This window comes from Ovis canadensis, chromosome X, assembly GCF_042477335.2.
Source record: "Ovis canadensis isolate MfBH-ARS-UI-01 breed Bighorn chromosome X, ARS-UI_OviCan_v2, whole genome shotgun sequence".
Taxonomy (NCBI): domain Eukaryota; kingdom Metazoa; phylum Chordata; class Mammalia; order Artiodactyla; family Bovidae; genus Ovis; species Ovis canadensis.
Genome location: NC_091727.1, coordinates 34759721 through 34778348, shown reverse-complemented (window position 1 = coordinate 34778348; position 18628 = coordinate 34759721).

Sequence of the window (18628 nt, the reverse complement as noted above, 5' to 3'; positions counted from 1 at the left end):
CATTCATTGAGTGATTAACATATGTCAGAAATTTTCACAGGGCCCCTATCTCTTAAAACTTTGAAACAGCCCTACAAGTAGTATTTGCTCATTTACATATGAGAAAATTTAGAAAACATTACCATGATTATTTTATAATCTAAACATTGATTTTTGTCTTGCTCCAGACTTAGACATTCCTTAGAAGAGTTCAATAGAACTAAAAATGTCAAGCCATTATGATTGTTTTCTATAAGACTTAAACAAGGAATAGAAGTCATGGTATTATTTTACAGCCATATGTTTAATAAAGAGGCCATTGTTATTAGAAGGGACACTAATTAGCAATACTGTTCTGACTTTTTCCAGTCCTGTGCCCACTGCTGAGTTTCCCAGGTTTGCTGGCATATTGAGTGCAGCACTTTCACAGCGTCATCTTTTACGATTTGAAATAGCTCAGCTAGAATTCCATCACCTCCACTAGCTTTGTTCATAGTGATGTTTCCTAAGGCCCACTTGACTTCACATTCCAGGATGTCTGGCTTTAGGTGAGTGATCACATCATTGTGATTATCTGAGTCATGAAGATCTTTTTTGTACAGTTCTTCTGTGTATTCTTGCCACCTCTTCTTAACATCTTTTGCTTCTGTTAGGTCCCTACAATTTCTGTCCTTTATTGAGCCCATCTTTACATGAAATGTTCCCTTGGTATCTCTGATTTTCTTGAAGGGATCTCTAGTCTTTCCCATTTATTGTTTCCTCTATTTCTTGCATTAATTGCTGAGAAAGGCATTCTTATCTCTCCTTGCTGTTCTTTGGAACTCTGCATTCAAATGGGTATATCTTTCCTTTCCTCCTCTGCTTTTTGCTTCTCTTCACAGCTATTTGTAAGGCTGCCTCAGAGAGCCATTTTGCATTTCTTTTTCTTGGGGATGGTCTTGATCCCTGTCTCCTGTACAATGTCACTAACCTCTGTCCATAGTTCATCTGGCACTCTATCTATCAGATCTAGTCTCTTAAACCTATTTCTCACTTCCACTGTGTAATCATAACGGATTTGATTTAGGTCATACCTGAATGGTTGAGTGGTTTTCCCCACTTTCTTCAATTTATGTCTGAATTTGGCAGTAAGATGTATATAATCTGAGCTACTGTCCACTCCCGGTCTTGTTTTTGCTGACTGTATAGAGCTTCTCCATCTTTGGCTGCAAAGAATATAATCAATCTGATTTTGGTGTTGGATATCTGGTGATGTCCATGTGTAGAGTGTTCTCTTGGGTTGTTGGAAGACGTTGTTTTCTAAGACCAGTGCATCCTCTTGGCAAAACTCTATTAGCCTTTGCCCTGCTTCATTCTGTACTCCAAGGCCAAATTTGCCTGTTCTGCTGTTGCTGCTGCTAAGTCGCTTCAGTCATGTCCGACTCTGTGCGACCCCATAGACGGCAGCCCACCAGGCTCTCCCGTCCCTGGGATTCTCCAGGCAAGAGTACTGGAGTGGGTTGCTATTGCCTTCTCCTTGCCTGTTCTAAACTGTACCAAAAAACTTTTCCTTCAACTTCAGATTTGAAGTACTAGTGATTTAGATATCTAAAAAGTATTTAAAAGTCAACCTATCTGTATTTGATTGTTCTATTTTCAATTTGGCTAATCTTGGAACTACAATGTATGAAATTCCTTTTTGTCTTTGGCTCCAAGTTAGGTGTCCAAAAGATGAACTTACACAAAATTTAGGAGACTATTTTTCTCTGAAGATTATCATGGTTAAATATAGTGATATTAATAAATCGGTAGAGAATTTTCTGGTAATTTGCAGCTTATTCTTATTCTCTTGTGCTCCATGTCTCTCTCTCTCTCTCTTTTTTTTTTTTTTTTTTTGACTGCCTGCCCTTGAACTATGCTGGTGCAGATCATCCCTGTTTTCTTGCTCCAGATCTAATCTCTTCCTATTCATTTTATCCTTGTAAGTAACATCAATGGCCTCCTTTGTCCTCTGAATTCTAGTTAGTTTAGTCAATTAATGGGCCTGCTAGAAAGTTGGATGATAGTAAGAAAATTAATTCTTGATATTTATTCTTTTGGATCCCAGTCTTCTGGGCTGTCAATGACTGTGTCCTCTGAAGAAAAGTACGTTTGGTTTTGTTTGAAATTCTCCTATATTCATAGCTACAGAAGTACTCAGAGATCTTTCTTGTAAGTACTACTTTCCTTTTCCCTTCAGGTCTATGGTGGTTACACTTTTCCAGCATTCTTATCACCAGGATTCTTCACCATAGCTTTTTCATTTCTATTGACCCTTCCCATAACTTCTCCTGTTCAAAATCTCTTCCTTAAACTCCCCAGAGTTACCTAATTTGAATCTGCCATCTTTTTCCTGTTGGGATCAAGACTAATATATACTGTATATTTTTCATATTAAAGATGACACTTTCACCCTTTGAATTGTGATATATTAGAAACAGCTGTATGAATTATGCCATATTAATGTGGAATGAATTTAACTTTTACAACTGTATTGGAAAACATCATTCATATAAAGATATTCATGATTTTTAATTTCACATTAATGTCTGATAACCATTTTCTTTTGCTCTTGATTTTCTCTGCTGATTTTCCATTAGTAAAGAGAAAATAAATTTGTATATAGTGAGTCTAATACTCTTGCAGAACCATAGTCTGGAGCTCTAAATTCTAGTGACAACTCTACCATAAAAAGTTCTATGGCCTAGGATAATTTAATCACTTGGTGCTCAATTTTTGTAATCTGTAAAAAGAGATTTGAACTAGTTCGTCTTTAAGGCCTCCAACTCTAACATCTAAGATACTAAGAATTTTCACATTTAATGTTCTGAGATGGTTAACTGTTCATCAGCAATGGGATAATGGTTACACAATTCAATAGAGTTTCATTATATATTAGCAGAAACTATGCTGAGTTAGCAGCATTCCCAAACATTTTAACTTAAAAATATCACAGCAGCTGAAGACAACAATAATAAGGTCATATCCTCTCAATTACAAAACATATCAATTCACTCTTTCTACAACTAACGTCTTGCTCTTCAGTTAATAATACCATTTCAAACGTGTCTTCATTCCTTTCTACATAGAATTTATTTTTATGTAAGAGCAAGGAAGCTATTAATATTTTACCACATTGAGATTAAAATCAGCAAAATTATGCAATAGGAGTTTTCTATTTATACAATCTTTCCTCCCAAAGAACACCAATTTAGACAGTCACCCATGAACAAAAGTACTTTTTGTAGAAATCCAGGAGTCTAATGAAGGGGTTTCCACACACTGTTGGAGAAGAAGATCTGAGATTAGATGCACTGAAGAGGATAAAGAGAATAGTTTCACTTTACTCACATCACTCTTCCCCCATGGATCTCATTAGAGACCCTCTCAGCCTCCAATTTCTCCCGTAGGAGACAGTGAGTATGAGAGGAAATGCCACACTTCCCAGCTATGTGGGACACTGTCAAAAAGGTTTACTACTGTCTCACCTCACTAGAAATATTGAAGTGTGCTTCACAACTGAAGAGTGGAGAGGAGCTGAGAGAACAGGGGACAGAGTTTGAAAATTATCAAAGGGACACAGATTCTACTACTGCTTTGCAAACTCCATCAGAAAGCCCACCCATGAGCCAGTGGGAATGCTTCACCTGAAAATCACTCCAACTGGCCCAGACACACCCACTGTTATGTGGGCATTGCCGATGCATATCCCCACCCTCTGATGTGCTCTCCATGCATGCACCTGAGAGCAGCAAATACAAGCCTTTATAGATAGTAAGTGAACATGCACAGAAAAGCCAGACCAATTTTTTGAGTTTTAGAAAAAGGACACAAATTAGAGCATTCAGAAGTGTTTTGGGGAAAGTAAATAGCTGACTCTTCATACTTGATTTGGTTTTGCAAGATCAAGAAGGTCTACATTCATCAGAATTCCTACCACCCATAAGAACAAACAAGAAGTATAGAACAGGGATATCCATAGAAAAGGTCTGATAAAGCCTCAGAATCCCTATCAGGGATCAGAGCAATTCTTTTATACTATAGTTATAAGTTGTTTTATGTAATTCTCATCATAGCCAGAAAGTAAAAACCTAAAATAAATTCCTAAAAGACAAAGAGAAAGGAATCAAAACATACTAAAATAATATCAACTTATGAAGGAAGACCACAGGAGAGGAAGAAAAGAACCAAGGAATTACAAAAGAGCTATAAAACAATAATATGGAATTAGAGAGTCCTTGTCTATCAAAGACTACTAAATGTAAATGGGGTTTCCCAGGTGGCTCAGTGGTAAAGAATCTTCCTGCCAATTCAGGAGACACAAAAGACACAGGTTCGATCCCTGGTCTGGGAAGATCCCCTGGAGAAGGAAATGGCAAGCCATTCCAGTATTCTTGCATGAAAAACTCCATGGACAGAGGAGCCTAGCAGGTCCAAAATTTTCTAATCAAAAAGCATAGAGTGGATAAGCTGATTAATAAAAACAGATTCAAACTATATGCTATCTCTAAGAGACTCACTTAAGTTTTGAGGACACACATAGCCTGAAAAAGAAAGGATGGAAAGCTTATACCACGTAAAAGAGAACCCAAAATATAGCAGAGCTAGCTATACTTACATTAGGCAAAATAAACAAAGTCTTAAACTTTATCAAGGAACAAAGAACACTATTACATAGTGGAAAAGGGGTAAATTCATCAAGAGGATATAACAGTTTTAAAAAATATGTACTCAATATTTACCCAAATATGATAGGTAAATACTAACATATCTGAAGGAAAAAATATATAGCAAAACAATAATAGTAAGGGATTTGAATATGCCATTTTCAAAAATAGGTAACTTAGCCAAACAGAAAATCAGCAAGGAAACAAGTTACTGGAATTATACTTTATATCAAAGAACTTGAGAGACACATATAGAATATTCCACCCAACAGCAGAAGAATATACATTCTTTTCAAGTACATGTAGATCATTCTCAAGGACAGATCATATGGTAGATCACAAAAAAAGTCTTTGCAAATTTTTGAAGACTGAGCTCATATTAAGTTTTTCTTCTGACCACAGTTTGAAAAGAAACCAATTATACAAGGAAATTTAGAAAAATCACATATAAGTGGAAATTGACAACACACTCTTGCACAACCAGTGGGTCAAAAAGGAAATCAAAAGGGAAATAAAAAGTACCTTGGAAGAAGAAAATGTAAACACAACATACCAAAAAGTTATGGGATGTAGCAAAAGCAGTTCTAAGAGGGAATTTTATAGCAATAAATGCCTATAGTAAGAAAAAAAATCTCAAATAAGCATCCTAACTTTCTATCTCAAGGAAATATAAAAGAATAAATTAAATACAACATTAACAGAAGGAAGGAAATAAATATTAAAGCATAAATAAATAAGAGGTAAGAAAAGCTCAACAAAACTAAATATTGTTTTCTTTATAAACAAAAATAACATTTTTAGCTAGACTAAGGGAAAAAAAATAATCAGGCAAAAGCAAAAAATGGAGGAGGAGGCATAATAAAAGATAACACAGAAATACGAAGCATTAGAATACTGGAGTGGGTAGCCATTCCGTTCTCCAGAGGATCTTCCCATCCCAGGGATAAAACTTGGGTCTCCTGCATTGCAGGCAAATTCTTTACTGCCTGGAACACCAGGGAAGTCCTCATAAGAGACTACAATGAACAATTATATACCAATAAATTGGACAACCTAGATGAAATAAATTCCTAAAAGCATACAACCTGCCATGACAAGCATGAACAGGAAATCTGCACAGATTAATAATCATAGTAAGAAGACTGACTCAGTAATCACGAACTTTCCAACAAAGAGAAGCCCAGGATTTGATGGCTTTACTGATGGAATTTTCCAAAACGTCTGAAGAAGAATCAATACCAGTGTTCATGAAATAATTCTTAAAATATTGAAAAGGAGAAAGCACTTCCCAATTTATTTTACCAGACCAGTATTACGTAGATACCAAAGCCAGATCATGACACTACCAAAAAAAAAAAAAAGAAGAAGAAGAAGAAATTAAGCCAGTATCTATGGTTAACATACGTGCAGAAATCCTCAAGAACAAACTAGAAACCAATTTAAGAGCACACTGAAAGGAACAAACTCCTTGATCAAGTCAGATATATCTTTGGGGTGTGAGGAAGGTTCGACTTAAATTAATAAATTTGACCCACCATATTTTTTTCAAAGAGAAGATTTTTATTGAAGTATAGTTGATTTACAATATTATGGCATTTCAGGTTTATAATATAGTGATTCAATATTTTTACAATTATACTCCATTTAAAACTATTATAAAAAATTGCCTACATTCTTCATGTGTATAATATGTCCTTATTTTTTATTTATTTTGTACATACTGCTCTGTATCTCTTTTTTTTTTTTTAGTTTTTTATTTTTTAAATTTTAAAATCTTTAATTCTTACATGCATTCCCAAACATGAACCCCCCTCCCACCTCCCTCCCCATAACATCTTTCTGGGTCATCCCCATGCACCAGCCCCAAGCATGCTGCATCCTGCGTCAGACATAGACTGGCGATTCAATTCACATGATAGTATACATGTTACAATGCCATTCTCCCAAATCATCCCACCCTCTCCCTCTCCCTCTGAGTCCAAAAGTCCATTGTACACATCTGTGTCTCTTTCCCTGTCTTGCATACAGGGTCGTCATTGCCATCTTCCTAAATTCCATATATATGTGTTAGTATACTGTATTGGTGTTTTTCTTTCTGGCTTACTTCACTCTGTATAATCGGCTCCAGTTTCATCCATCTCATCAGAACTGATTCAAATGAATTCTTTTTAACGGCTGAGTAATACTCCATTGTGTATATGTACCACAGCTTGCTTATCCATTCATCTGCTGATGGACATCTAGGTTGTTTCCATGTCCTGGCTATTATAAACAGTGCTGCGATGAACATTGGGGTACATGTGTCTCTTTCAATTCTGGTTTCCTCGGTGTGTATGCCCAGCAGTGGGATTGCTGGGTCATAAGGTAGTTCTATTTGCAATTTTTTAAGGAATCTCCACACTGTTCTCCAAAGTGGCTGTACTAGTTTGCATTCCCACCAACAGTGTAGGAGGGTTCCCTTTTCTCCACACCCTCTCCAGCATTTATTGCTTGCAGATTTTTGGATCGCAGACATTCTGACTGGTGTGAAGTGGTACCTCATTGTGGTTTTGATTTGCATTTCTCTAATAATGAGTGATGTTGAGCATCTTTTCATGTGTTTGTTAGCCATCCGTATGTCTTCTTTGGAGAAATGTCTATTTAGTTCTTTGGCCCATTTTTTGATAGAGTCATTTATTTTTCTGGAGTTGAGCTGCAGAAGTTGCTTGTATATTTTTGAGATTAGTTGTTTGTCAGTTGCTTCATTTGCTATTATTTTCTCCCATTCAGAAGGCTGTCTTTTCACCTTGCTTATATTTTCCTTTGTTGTGCAGAAGCTTTTAATTTTAATTAGATCCCATTTGTTTATTTTTGCTTTTATTTCCAGTATTCTGGGAGGTGGATCATAGAGGATCCTGCTGTGATTTATGTCTGAGAGTGTTTTGCCTATGTTCTCCTCTAGGAGTTTTATAGTTTCTGATCTTACATTTAGATCTTTAATCCATTTTGAGTTTATTTTTGTGTGCGGTGTTAGAAAGTGATCTAGTTTCATTCTTTTACAAGTGGTTGACCAGTTTTCCCAGCACCACTTGTTAAAGAGATTGTCTTTACTCCATTGTATATTCTCTTAACATCTCTTTATTTATTTTGTACATACTGCTCTGTATCTCTTAACATGCTTCTGTATTGCCCTTCACTGATTTGCTCTTCCTACTATTTTGGTCTCCATATCTATGAGATTGTTTCTGTTTTGTTATACTGATCTTTCTTTTGTTTTTTATATCCCATATATAAGTGATAATATACAATATTGAACTTTCTTTGTCTGCCTTATTCACTAAATATATATTCTCTAGGTCCAACCAAATTTTTTTAAATGGCAGACTTTTGTTCCTTTTAATGGCTGAATAATATATTGTACATATTGTTGTTGTTTAGTCATTAAGTCATGTCTGACTCTTTTGTGACCCTATGGACTGTAACTTTCCAGGCTCTTCTATCCATGAGATTCCCCAGGCAAGAATACTGGAGTGATTTGCCATTTCCTTCTCTAGACATAACACGTTAACAGAAATAAGGATATAAATCATATGACATTCCCAATAGACACAGAAAAACTATGTAACAAAATTCTACATTCTTTCATGATTAAAGCTCTCAACAAATCAAGTATAGAAGGAATGTATCTCAACATGATAAAGACCATATGCAACAAATCCACACCTAACATCATACCCCATGGTAAAAAGGTGAAAATATTTCCTTTAAGATCAGGGGAAAGACAAGGATTACTTTTACCACTTGTATTCAACATAGTACTGGAAGTTGAATGGGCAAGAAGAATATGTAAAAGCCACCCAATTGGAAAGGAAGAATTAAAATTATTTCTGTTTGTAGATTGTTACTTTATATGTAGAAAACCCTAAAGATACCACACACAAAAAATAAACTGTTAGAACTAGCTAATAAATTTAGTAAAGTTGCTGGATACAAAAATCAATACAGAGAACTCAGTTGTATTTCTACACCCCCAAAACAATCAGAGAGAAATCAAGAAAACAATCCCATTTCCAGTAGCATTATAAACAATAAAATACATAAGAAAAAGATTAAAGAAAGTAATGAAAAACCTGTACACTGAAAACTGTAAGACACTGATGAAAGAAACTGAGGAAGATGCAAATAAATGTAAAGATATATCATGGTCATGGATTGGACATACATACCTATAGAGAAGCAAAGAAAATAACTTTATATGACTTCTCAGAAACCAAATAAGCAATAAAAGAATAAAGTGAGGGATTTTAAAATGTTAAGAAAAAAAACTCACCAACCTAGAATTCTGTGTCCTGTAAAATTATCACTCAGAAGTGAATTAAAGATTTTTTGAATCAAACATTGAAAATATTTGTTGCTAAAAGACTTGCTTTGCAGAAAAAATGCTTTTTTTTGAGAGAAGGAATATGATGTGATTAGAAGCTTGCATCTAAATAAAGAATGAACATTAGGCAAGACATAAATAAAGCTAAAATAAAATTTTAATTGACTTAAGAGATAGCAGTTTGTTGAAAATAATAATACAAACAGTATATTTAATGACTGCAGCTTATGTATAATTGAAACGAATGACAGCAACTACACAAAAGATGGAAGGAAGGAATTTGGAATACTTTGTTATTATCAGGAACTTGTGCTTCCTGGAAAGCAGCATTGTATTATTTGAAAGTAGACTGGAATCAGTTGTAAATTTATATTACAAAAATCTAAGGCAGTCACTGAAAAAGTAATGAAGTATAATCAATATGCTAAGAAAGGAAAGAAAGTGGAATCATATCAAATTGTTAGTTAAAACCTGCTGCTAAGTCGCTTCAGGCGTGTCCGACTCTGTGCAATCTCATAGATGGCAGCCCACCAGGCTCTGCCATCCCTGGGATTCTCCAGGTAAGAACACTGGAGTGGGTTGCCATTTCCTTCTCCAGTTAAAACCTAAAATGCAAGAAAAAGAGTGGAAGACAATAAAAGTACATAAATCAAGGTAAATGAATAGAAAACAGCAACAGATATAATTTTATAAAAGCAATATCAATAGCCACACTAACTGCAACAGTATAAATATAGCAGTTAAAGACAAAGACTAAAAGACACATGTACAAGTGAACTAAAGGCATGTAGAAAGAGATACTACACTAACACTAATCAAAGAAAGCTGGAGCGGAGAATTAATTTCAGATATAGTCAACTTCAGAAAAAGGAAAGTTGCCAAGATTAATGAGAGACAGTACATGATAAACCTGGCTTAAAACTCAACATTCAAAAAAACTAAGATCATGGCATCCAGTCCCGTCACTTCATGGCAAATAGATGGGGAAACAATGGAAATAGTGACAGATTTTATTTTCTTGGGCTCCAAAACCACTGCAAATGGTAACTGCAGCCAGAAATTAAAAGATGCTTGCTCCTTGGAAGAAAAGCTATGACCAACCTAGGTAACATATTAAAAAGCAGAGACATTACTTTGCTGACAAAGGTCCATCTAGTCAAAGCTATGGTTTTTCCAGTAGTCATGTATGGACGTGAGAATTGGACCATAAAGAAAGCTGAGTGCCAAAGAATTGATGCTTTTGAACTGTGGTGTTGGAGAAGACTTTTGAGAGTCCCTAGGACTGCAAGGAGATCAAACCAGTCGATCTTAAAGGTAATCAGTCCTGAATATTCATTGGAAGGACTGATGCTGAAGCTGAACCTCCAATCCTGTGGCCACCTGGTGGGAAGAACTGACTCACTGGAAAAGACCCTGATGCTGGGAAAGATTGAAGGCGGGAGGAGATTGGGATGACAGAGGATGAAATGATTGAATGACATCACAGACTTGATGGACATGAATTTGAGCAAGCTCTGGGAGTTGATGATGGACAGGGAACCCTGGAGTGCTGCAGTCCATGGGGTCACAAAGAGTCAGACACAACTGAATGATTGAACTGAACTGAACATGATGATACAGTCATCAAGTATCCAGGACCTAACAGCTCGTAATATGTATACACTTAAAAACAGAACACCAAAATACTTGCTGCTGCTGCTGCTGCTGCAAAGTCACTTCAGTCGTGTCCGACTCTGTGTGACCCCATAGACGGTAGCCCACCAGGCTCCCCCGTCCCTGAGATTCTCCAGGCAAGAACACTGGAGTGGGTTGCCATTTCCTTCTCCAGTGCATGAAAGTGAAAAGTGAAAGTGAAGTCGCTCAGTCGTGTTTGACTCCTAGCGACCCCATGGACTGCAGCCCACCAGGCTCCTCTGTCTATGGGATTTTCCAGGCAGGAGCACTGGAGTTGGGTGCCATTGCCTTCTCCAAAAAACTTGAGGTAAAATATATTCAATGTTTCATTTCACACCTTCCTCCTTTTCATTTCACCCTTAAAACTTTCTTTGTAGTCTTTCTAAATCACAGTTCTAGTCAAGTTTTTCCCTGTTTAAAACTTCAATGACCCTTCTCTACCTAGAGAAGTAAGAATAGTGCTCCTGACTTTCAGGCCAGTGTTCAGAATGACAATTCATTCCATTTTCTACATTTATTTCTGCTATTTATTTTATGTCAAATAGACCCTGTGCTTTCCCTGCCTCCAGAGGTTTTGTTCGTACTGCTTCCTACTAGTGGAACTTCTTATCTCTGTTTCAGACAGCTGAAATCCTAAACTTCCCTTTGAACATTTGAAATGCTGTTTTAAATGCTATGCAATATTTTGAACATTTTTATTTACTTGTGATAACTCCCTGTTCTGAACATTGCTAGAGTTTTATTGAATTTTTTTTTTCATTTGTAAAGTGTAATATTCTGTCTTATGTCACAGTTATTTATGAACTTGTTCTCTTATTTTCTCCTGGAGTATAAAATCTTTGAGGACAGGATTCAGTCATTTTAATACATTCTGTACCATATAACACAAACTATCACACATAAATGTTTAAGTATATTGGTTGGGTATACATTTTTTTTTAAAGTTTATTTTATTATATCCAAGAAAGCAGAAAATGCCATCCTCTTTCATGAAGATTTCCTGATTATTCAAGTCAGTTTTTATTTATCTCTAGTCTGAAATTCTCGGAGAAGGCAATGGCACCCCACTCCAGTACTCTTGCCTGGAAAATCCCATGGGCGGAGGAGCCTAGTAGGCTGCAGTCCATGGGGTCGCTGAGAGTCAGACACGACTGAGCGACTTCACTTTCACTTTTCACTTTCATGCACTGGAGAAGGAAATGGCAACCCACTCCAGTGTTCTTGCCTGGAGAATCCCAGGGACAGGGGAGCCTGGTGGGCTGCCGCCTATGGGGTCACACAGAGTCGGACACAACTGAAGTGACTTAGCAGTAGCAGTCTAAAATTCTGTAGTACCCAATCTTTGCACCAGTTGTTTTAGCAGTTAACTACTTATTTAGTGGTGAATGCACCATCCCCAGTAGTTTAAAATTTGCTTGGGGGCCAGGGCAGTTTTCATTATCTCTTTTGTATTCTTTACAGTGCCTTGAATACATAAGTGGATCCATGAATACTTGTTGAATTAGATTCAACATAATACTGTTTCATCCTTCTTCCTAAATGCCACATATTTGGCATGCAAATGAAACATAAATAAATTAATGGATAATTGTGAAACTATTACATAAGTTGCACATAAAATTCAGCTTCTTTGGAGGAGTATTTCTCTGCACTCATCCAGATAGTCTGCCAAACCTATTGCAGCTTCATTTATTCTAAAATTATTTATTGCAAAGCTACAGTTTGGTATACAACTATTATCCTGAATAACCATCCATTTATTCATCCATCATTTAAGTCTTTATTTCATAAAGATTTTCCCTAATTACTTATTTCTTTGTGCTTTATAAAATATATGAGCCGTATATATCTTACCTGCTCTCTTGCCTTTGCCTTCTTTCTTGGTTGGATTCCAGTCACAGTGAATTATCCTCAAAATAATCAGTACATTTGTCAATCAATAGAGAAGTTACATGTAAATATGTGTTCCTTAAAGTTTTTTATAATTCATGATGTGAGAGATACATTTTCATGAGGTAATATAAAGGCTGGTTATAATACGAAGAATCTGATCACCTCGTTAAGCCTTCATCTGACATTTATAGGTCTTTATAGGTTTATATAATATGCGGCTTTGCAGATTTGATTAGGACAATGCTATCCCTCCTTCTTGAAATTTATAGTTATTGAAAGCTTTATAGTTAATAGAACTCTGCATGATTGTGTTACAAAAAATAAGTTAGATTTCAAAAAGCTCCTTTATAGAATATATTTTGTCTACCATTGAAAGTGTATAAATCCAGAAGCAAATTCTAATGCTTTTGAATGATCACGTTATGATATTCAGAAATTTTCAGTTACTAATTACTTATTAATTTGATATGTCCTGGGTGTTAACATCTGGTCTGGAAAATTGAAAAAATGCTGAACAATATACATGACAGAGTTTTCCAAATTTGCTGGCATATTGAGTGCAACACTTTCACAGCATCATCTTTCAGGATTTGAAATAGCTCAACTGGAATTCTATCACCTCCACTAGCTTTGTTCGTAATGATGCTTTCTAAGGCCCACTTGACTTCACATTCCAGGATGTCTGGCTCTAGGTGAGTGATCACACCATCCTTATTATCTGGGTCATGAAGATCTTTTTTGTACAGTTCTTCTGTGTATTCTTGCCACCTCTTAATATCGTCTGCTTCTGTTAGGTCCATACCATTTCTGTCCTTTATTGAGCCCATCTTTGCATGAAATGTTCCCTTGGTATCTCTAATATTCTTGAAGAGATCTCTAGTCTTTCCCATTCTGTTGTTTGCCTCTATTTCTTTGCATTGATCGCTGAAGAAGTCTTTCTTATCTCTTCTTGCAATTCTTTGGAACTCTGCATTCAGATGCTTATATCTTTCCTTTTCTCCTTGGCTTTTCACTTCTCTTCTTTTCACAGCTATTTGAAAGGCATCCTCAGACACCAATTTGCTTTTTTGCATTTCTTTTCCATGGGGATAGTCTTCATCCCTGTCTCCTGTACAATGTCACAAATCTCATTCCATAGTTCATCAGGCACTCTATCTATCACATCTAGGCCCTTAAATCTATTCCTCACTTCCACTGTATAATCATAAGGGATTTGATTTAGGTCATTTGGAAAATTTGGAAACCTCAGCAGTGGCCACAGGACTGGAAAAGGTCAGTTTTCATTCCAATCCCAAAGAAAGTCAATGCCAAAGAATGGTCAAACTACCACACAATTGCACTCATCTCGCACGCTAATAAAGTAATGCTCAAAATTCTCCAAGCCAGGCTTCAGCAATATGTGAACCGTGAACTTCCTGATGTTCAAGATGGTTTTAGAAAAGGCAGAGGAACCAGAGATCAAATGGCCAACATCCGCTGGATCATGGAAAAAGCAAGAGAGTTCCAGAAAAACATCTGCTTCTGCTTTATTGACTATGCCAAAGCCTTTGACTGTGTGGATCACAATAAACTGTGGAAAATTCTGAAAGAGATGGGAATACCAGACCAGCTGACCTGCCTGTTGAGAAATCTGTATGCAGGTCAGGAAGCAACAGTTAGAACTGGACATGGAACAGCAGACTGGTTACAAATAGGAAAAGGAGTATGTCAAGGCTATATATTGTCACCCTGCTTATTTAACTTCTATGCAGAGTACATCATGAGAAACGCTGGACTGGAAGAAACACAAGCTGGAATCAAGATTGCCGGGAGAAATATCAATAACCTCAGATATGCAGATGACACCACCCTTATGGCAGAAAGTGAAGAGGAATTAAAGAGCCTCTTGATGAAAGTGAAAGAGGAGAGTGAAAAAGTTGGCTTAAAGCTCAACATTCAGAAAACGAAGATCATGGCATCCAGTCCCATTACTTCATGGGAAATAGATGGATAAACAGTGGAAACAGTGTCAGACTTTATTTTTGGGGGCTCCAAAATCACTGCAGATGGTGACTGCAGCCATGAAATTAAAAGACACTTACTCCTTGGAAGGAAAGTTATGACCAACCTAGATAGCATATTCAAAAGCAGAGACATTACATTGCCGACTAAGGTCCATCTAGTCAAGGTTATGGTTTTTCCAGTGGTCATGTATGAGTGTGAGAGTTGGACTGTGAAGAAAGCTGAGCACCGAAGAATTGATGCTTTTGAACTGTGGTGTTGGAGAAGACTCTTGAGAGTCCCTTGGACTGCAAGGAGATCCTACCAGTCCATTCTGAAGGAGATCAGTCCTGGGTGTTCTTTGGAAGGAATGATGCTAAAGCTGAAACTCCAGTACTTTGGCCACCTCATGTGAAGAGTTGACTCATTGGAAAAGACTCTGATGCTGGGAGGGATTGGGGGCAGGAGGAGAAGGGGATGACCGAGGATGAGATGGCTGGATGGCATCACTGACTCAATGATGTGAGTCTGAGTGGACTCCGGGAGTTGGTGATAGACAGGGAGGCCTTGGCATGCTGCGATTCATGGGGTCGCAAAGAGTCAGACACGACTGAGCGATTGAACTGAACTGAACTGATACATGACAGAAAATCACTGACCACACTAATGAAAATTTTTTTGACATACATGCCACATTTGTGAATAATGTCAATATATTTTACAAAGAGCTAGAGTCACTCCAGTATTCTTGCCTAGAGAATCCCTGGGATGGGGGAGCCTGGTGGGCTGCCATCTATGGTGTCACACAGGGTTGGACATGACTGAAGCGTCTTGGCAGCAGCAGCAACAGAGTTGCTCAAAATCATTACTCATCAATTAGCATTAATCAATATGCTTTTATTGATACACAAACATAGAAAAATATCTTCAGGAATTTTAAAAAGTATTTCAAGAGAAAGTTGCAGGGAAATTTGCTGAAAGTGTTTGAAAATATCACTGTGGAATCTTCAAGTTTAAAAGACAATAATTAAAGTGTATAAATTATATTGTTTTCTCACAATGACCGGATATTGAAATAGAAAAACTTCATGCAAATGGGTCTTATTTCATTATCATTTTAATGTGCTTTCAGATATATGCAATTCCTGCTGTATTATGAATGGTGCTCTTTCAGGCCTGCCTTTACACCCATTGCCCTTAAATTGTTTTTATAACTTTTTTATAGCAATTTTTATTTAAATGCAAAGCCCTGTAGGGCTAGGCATTACTGGCTTTTTCTTTTTATGTATATATTTAGAATATAATTTGACTTAATATTTCCCCTATTTATTGATTTTACGATGAAAATAAAATGTCTTAAATATTTTGTAAATAGCATTATTTTTGTATTCATTGCAAAATAGACTAGAAAATTAACATAGAACTAATTTTTTTTCAATTATTGGAACTTTTTAAAGATTATTACTCACTGTCTCTTACTGTTCTAAACAAAGCCTCTATTTCATTGTAATGTCTGGAATGTATCTCTTCAGTGAATATATACTTTCACATTGCTTTAAAATACTATTCTCTTTATAGCTGTGAGCATCCTTAAGATTATGTTATGGTTTGTTATATGAGGTTAAGATTTTTACTATGTGAATTCTCACTTGCTTGTAGCTTTTAACGACCTCCCGAAGTAGCTGCTGCTGCTGTCACTTCAGTCATGTCCAACTCTGTGCGACCCCATAGACAGCAGCGCACCAGGCTCCACCGTCCCTGGGATTCTCCAGGCAAGAACACTGGAGTGGGTTGCCATTTCCTTCTCCAATGCATGAAAGTGAAAAGTGAAAGCAAAATCGCTCAGTCATGTCACACTCTTTGTGACCCCATGGACCACAGCCTACCAGGCTCCTCCATCCATGGGATTCTCCAGGCAAGAGTACTGGAGTGGGGTGCCATTGCCTTCTCCCCTCCTGAGGTAGACCAAAATACTAATAAAAATATCAGTAAGAATAAACGTTCTGTCCTAATCTGTTATTTTTAAAAATTGAAATATTTCACTCTTTTACCCTGCTGTTTGGGGTTCCACAAGGTATTGTCAGTTCAGTTCAGTTCAGTCGCTCAGTCGTGTCCGACTCTTTGTGACCCCATGAATTGCAGCACGCCAGTCCTCCCTGTCCATCACCATCTCCCAGAGTCCACTCAGACTCACGTTCATTGAGTCCGTGATGCCATTCAGCCATCTCATCCTCCGTCGTCCCCTTCTCCTCCTGCCCCCAATCGCTCCCAGCATCAGAGTCTTTTCCAGTGAGTCAACTCTTCGAATGAGGATATCATTACAGTTTGTTTCCCATTTTTTATTATCTACGTATTGAAATTCTCCATCCTTTACCTAAATTTGCTTTCTCTGTCCAACTTCACTGCTAGCCTATCTCAACTAACTTTTTTTCCAAAGAATGGAGAAATCATAAAGGAAAATCCATGAAGAAGAAAGTGGGAAAGAAAGAAGGTCATAAAAGTGGTGACTCAGAGGATTTGAAGCAAAAGAGAACCTCAGAATATTAATTTCTGGATAGGATGGAGTAAACGTATTTCATTACATTTCTTTCACTGTGAACAGCTATAAGGGCCTCCCTGTTTGTGCTAGTGGAAAGAACCTGCCTGCCAAGGCAGGAAATATAAGAGAAATGGGTTTGATCCCTGGGTTGGGAACATTCCCTAAAGGAGGGCATGGCAACCACTCCAATATTCTTGCCTGGAGAATCCAACGGACAGAAGAGCCTATCAGGCTACAGTCCATGGGGTCACAAAGAGTCAGACATGACTGAAGTGACTTAGTAGGCATACACACACAGCTGTAAAAACTGGATAGGTAACCATTTGAACTTTCCAAAAAGTAAATACTAGCAAGCAGGTTAGGGAAGAAGATTGGAATTTGATATGCACCCAATTGATGGCATATTTGCCACTTTTTCTGCACCAGTGTCTTCCCACCAGTGGCAGCAACCTGATGCCAATGAATCGAAGTGACGCCAGAGTGCACGAAAAAACAGAGACCTCCAGGAGAATCCCTGTAGTTATGTTAAAGGAGAAGGAAAGGGAACTCCTAAAGTTCAAGAGAATGTGAAAATCCCTAATGTATATATGAGCACACACATATATGTTTATATACATATATATATGTGTATAATTTTAATTTTCTCTCTCCTACCTCTTCTCACTCCCCAGATAATAACATGGTCATTTTGGCAGCAGGAACCAAAGCTCTAATGGAGGGGAACTTCCATCTCTGTTGTATTTGTGGTTTCAAGAATATGGGACAAATTTTTTTTTTCTCTTCCTTCCTACACTTTGGCTCCTCTCATACAGGCAAAATTGCAGAAGTACACAGCAGAACCAGGAAATTAAAGTCCAGATTTCTGGACAAGGACTGAAAAGAGGAGCCTCTGAGGGAAAAGAGAGAGATCACTGAGAGAGAGGAGCTTGGGCCAGTGATGTTGTTTGTGAAATCTTGGACTCATTCTTCAGCGGCTTATGCAGCGGAGCTGTTCCTATTTATTTAGCACAGCATAAACTTTGAAACATCCGCTGGATCATCAAAAGAGCAAGAGAGTTCCAGAAAAACATCTGTTTCTGCTTTATTGACTATGCCAAGGCCTTTGACTGCGTGGATCACAAGACCCTGTATGCAAGACAGGAAAAAGGACACAGATGTGTATAACGGACTTTTGGACTCAGAGGGAGAGGGAGAGGGTGGGATGATTTGGGAGAATGGGAATTCTAACATGTATACTATCATGTAAGAATTGAATCGCCAGTCCATGTCTGACGTAGGGTGCAGCATTCTTGGGGCTGGTGCATGGGGATGACCGAGAGAGATGTTGTGGGGAGGGAGGTGGGAGGGGGGGTCATGTTTGGGAACGCATGTAAGAATTAAAGATTTTAAAATTTTTTTTAAAAAATAAATAAATAAATAATAAATTAATTAATTAAAAAAAATAAGCTGTGGAAAATTCTGAAAGAGATGGGAATACCAGACCAGCTGACCTGCCTCTTGAGAAACCTATATGCAGGT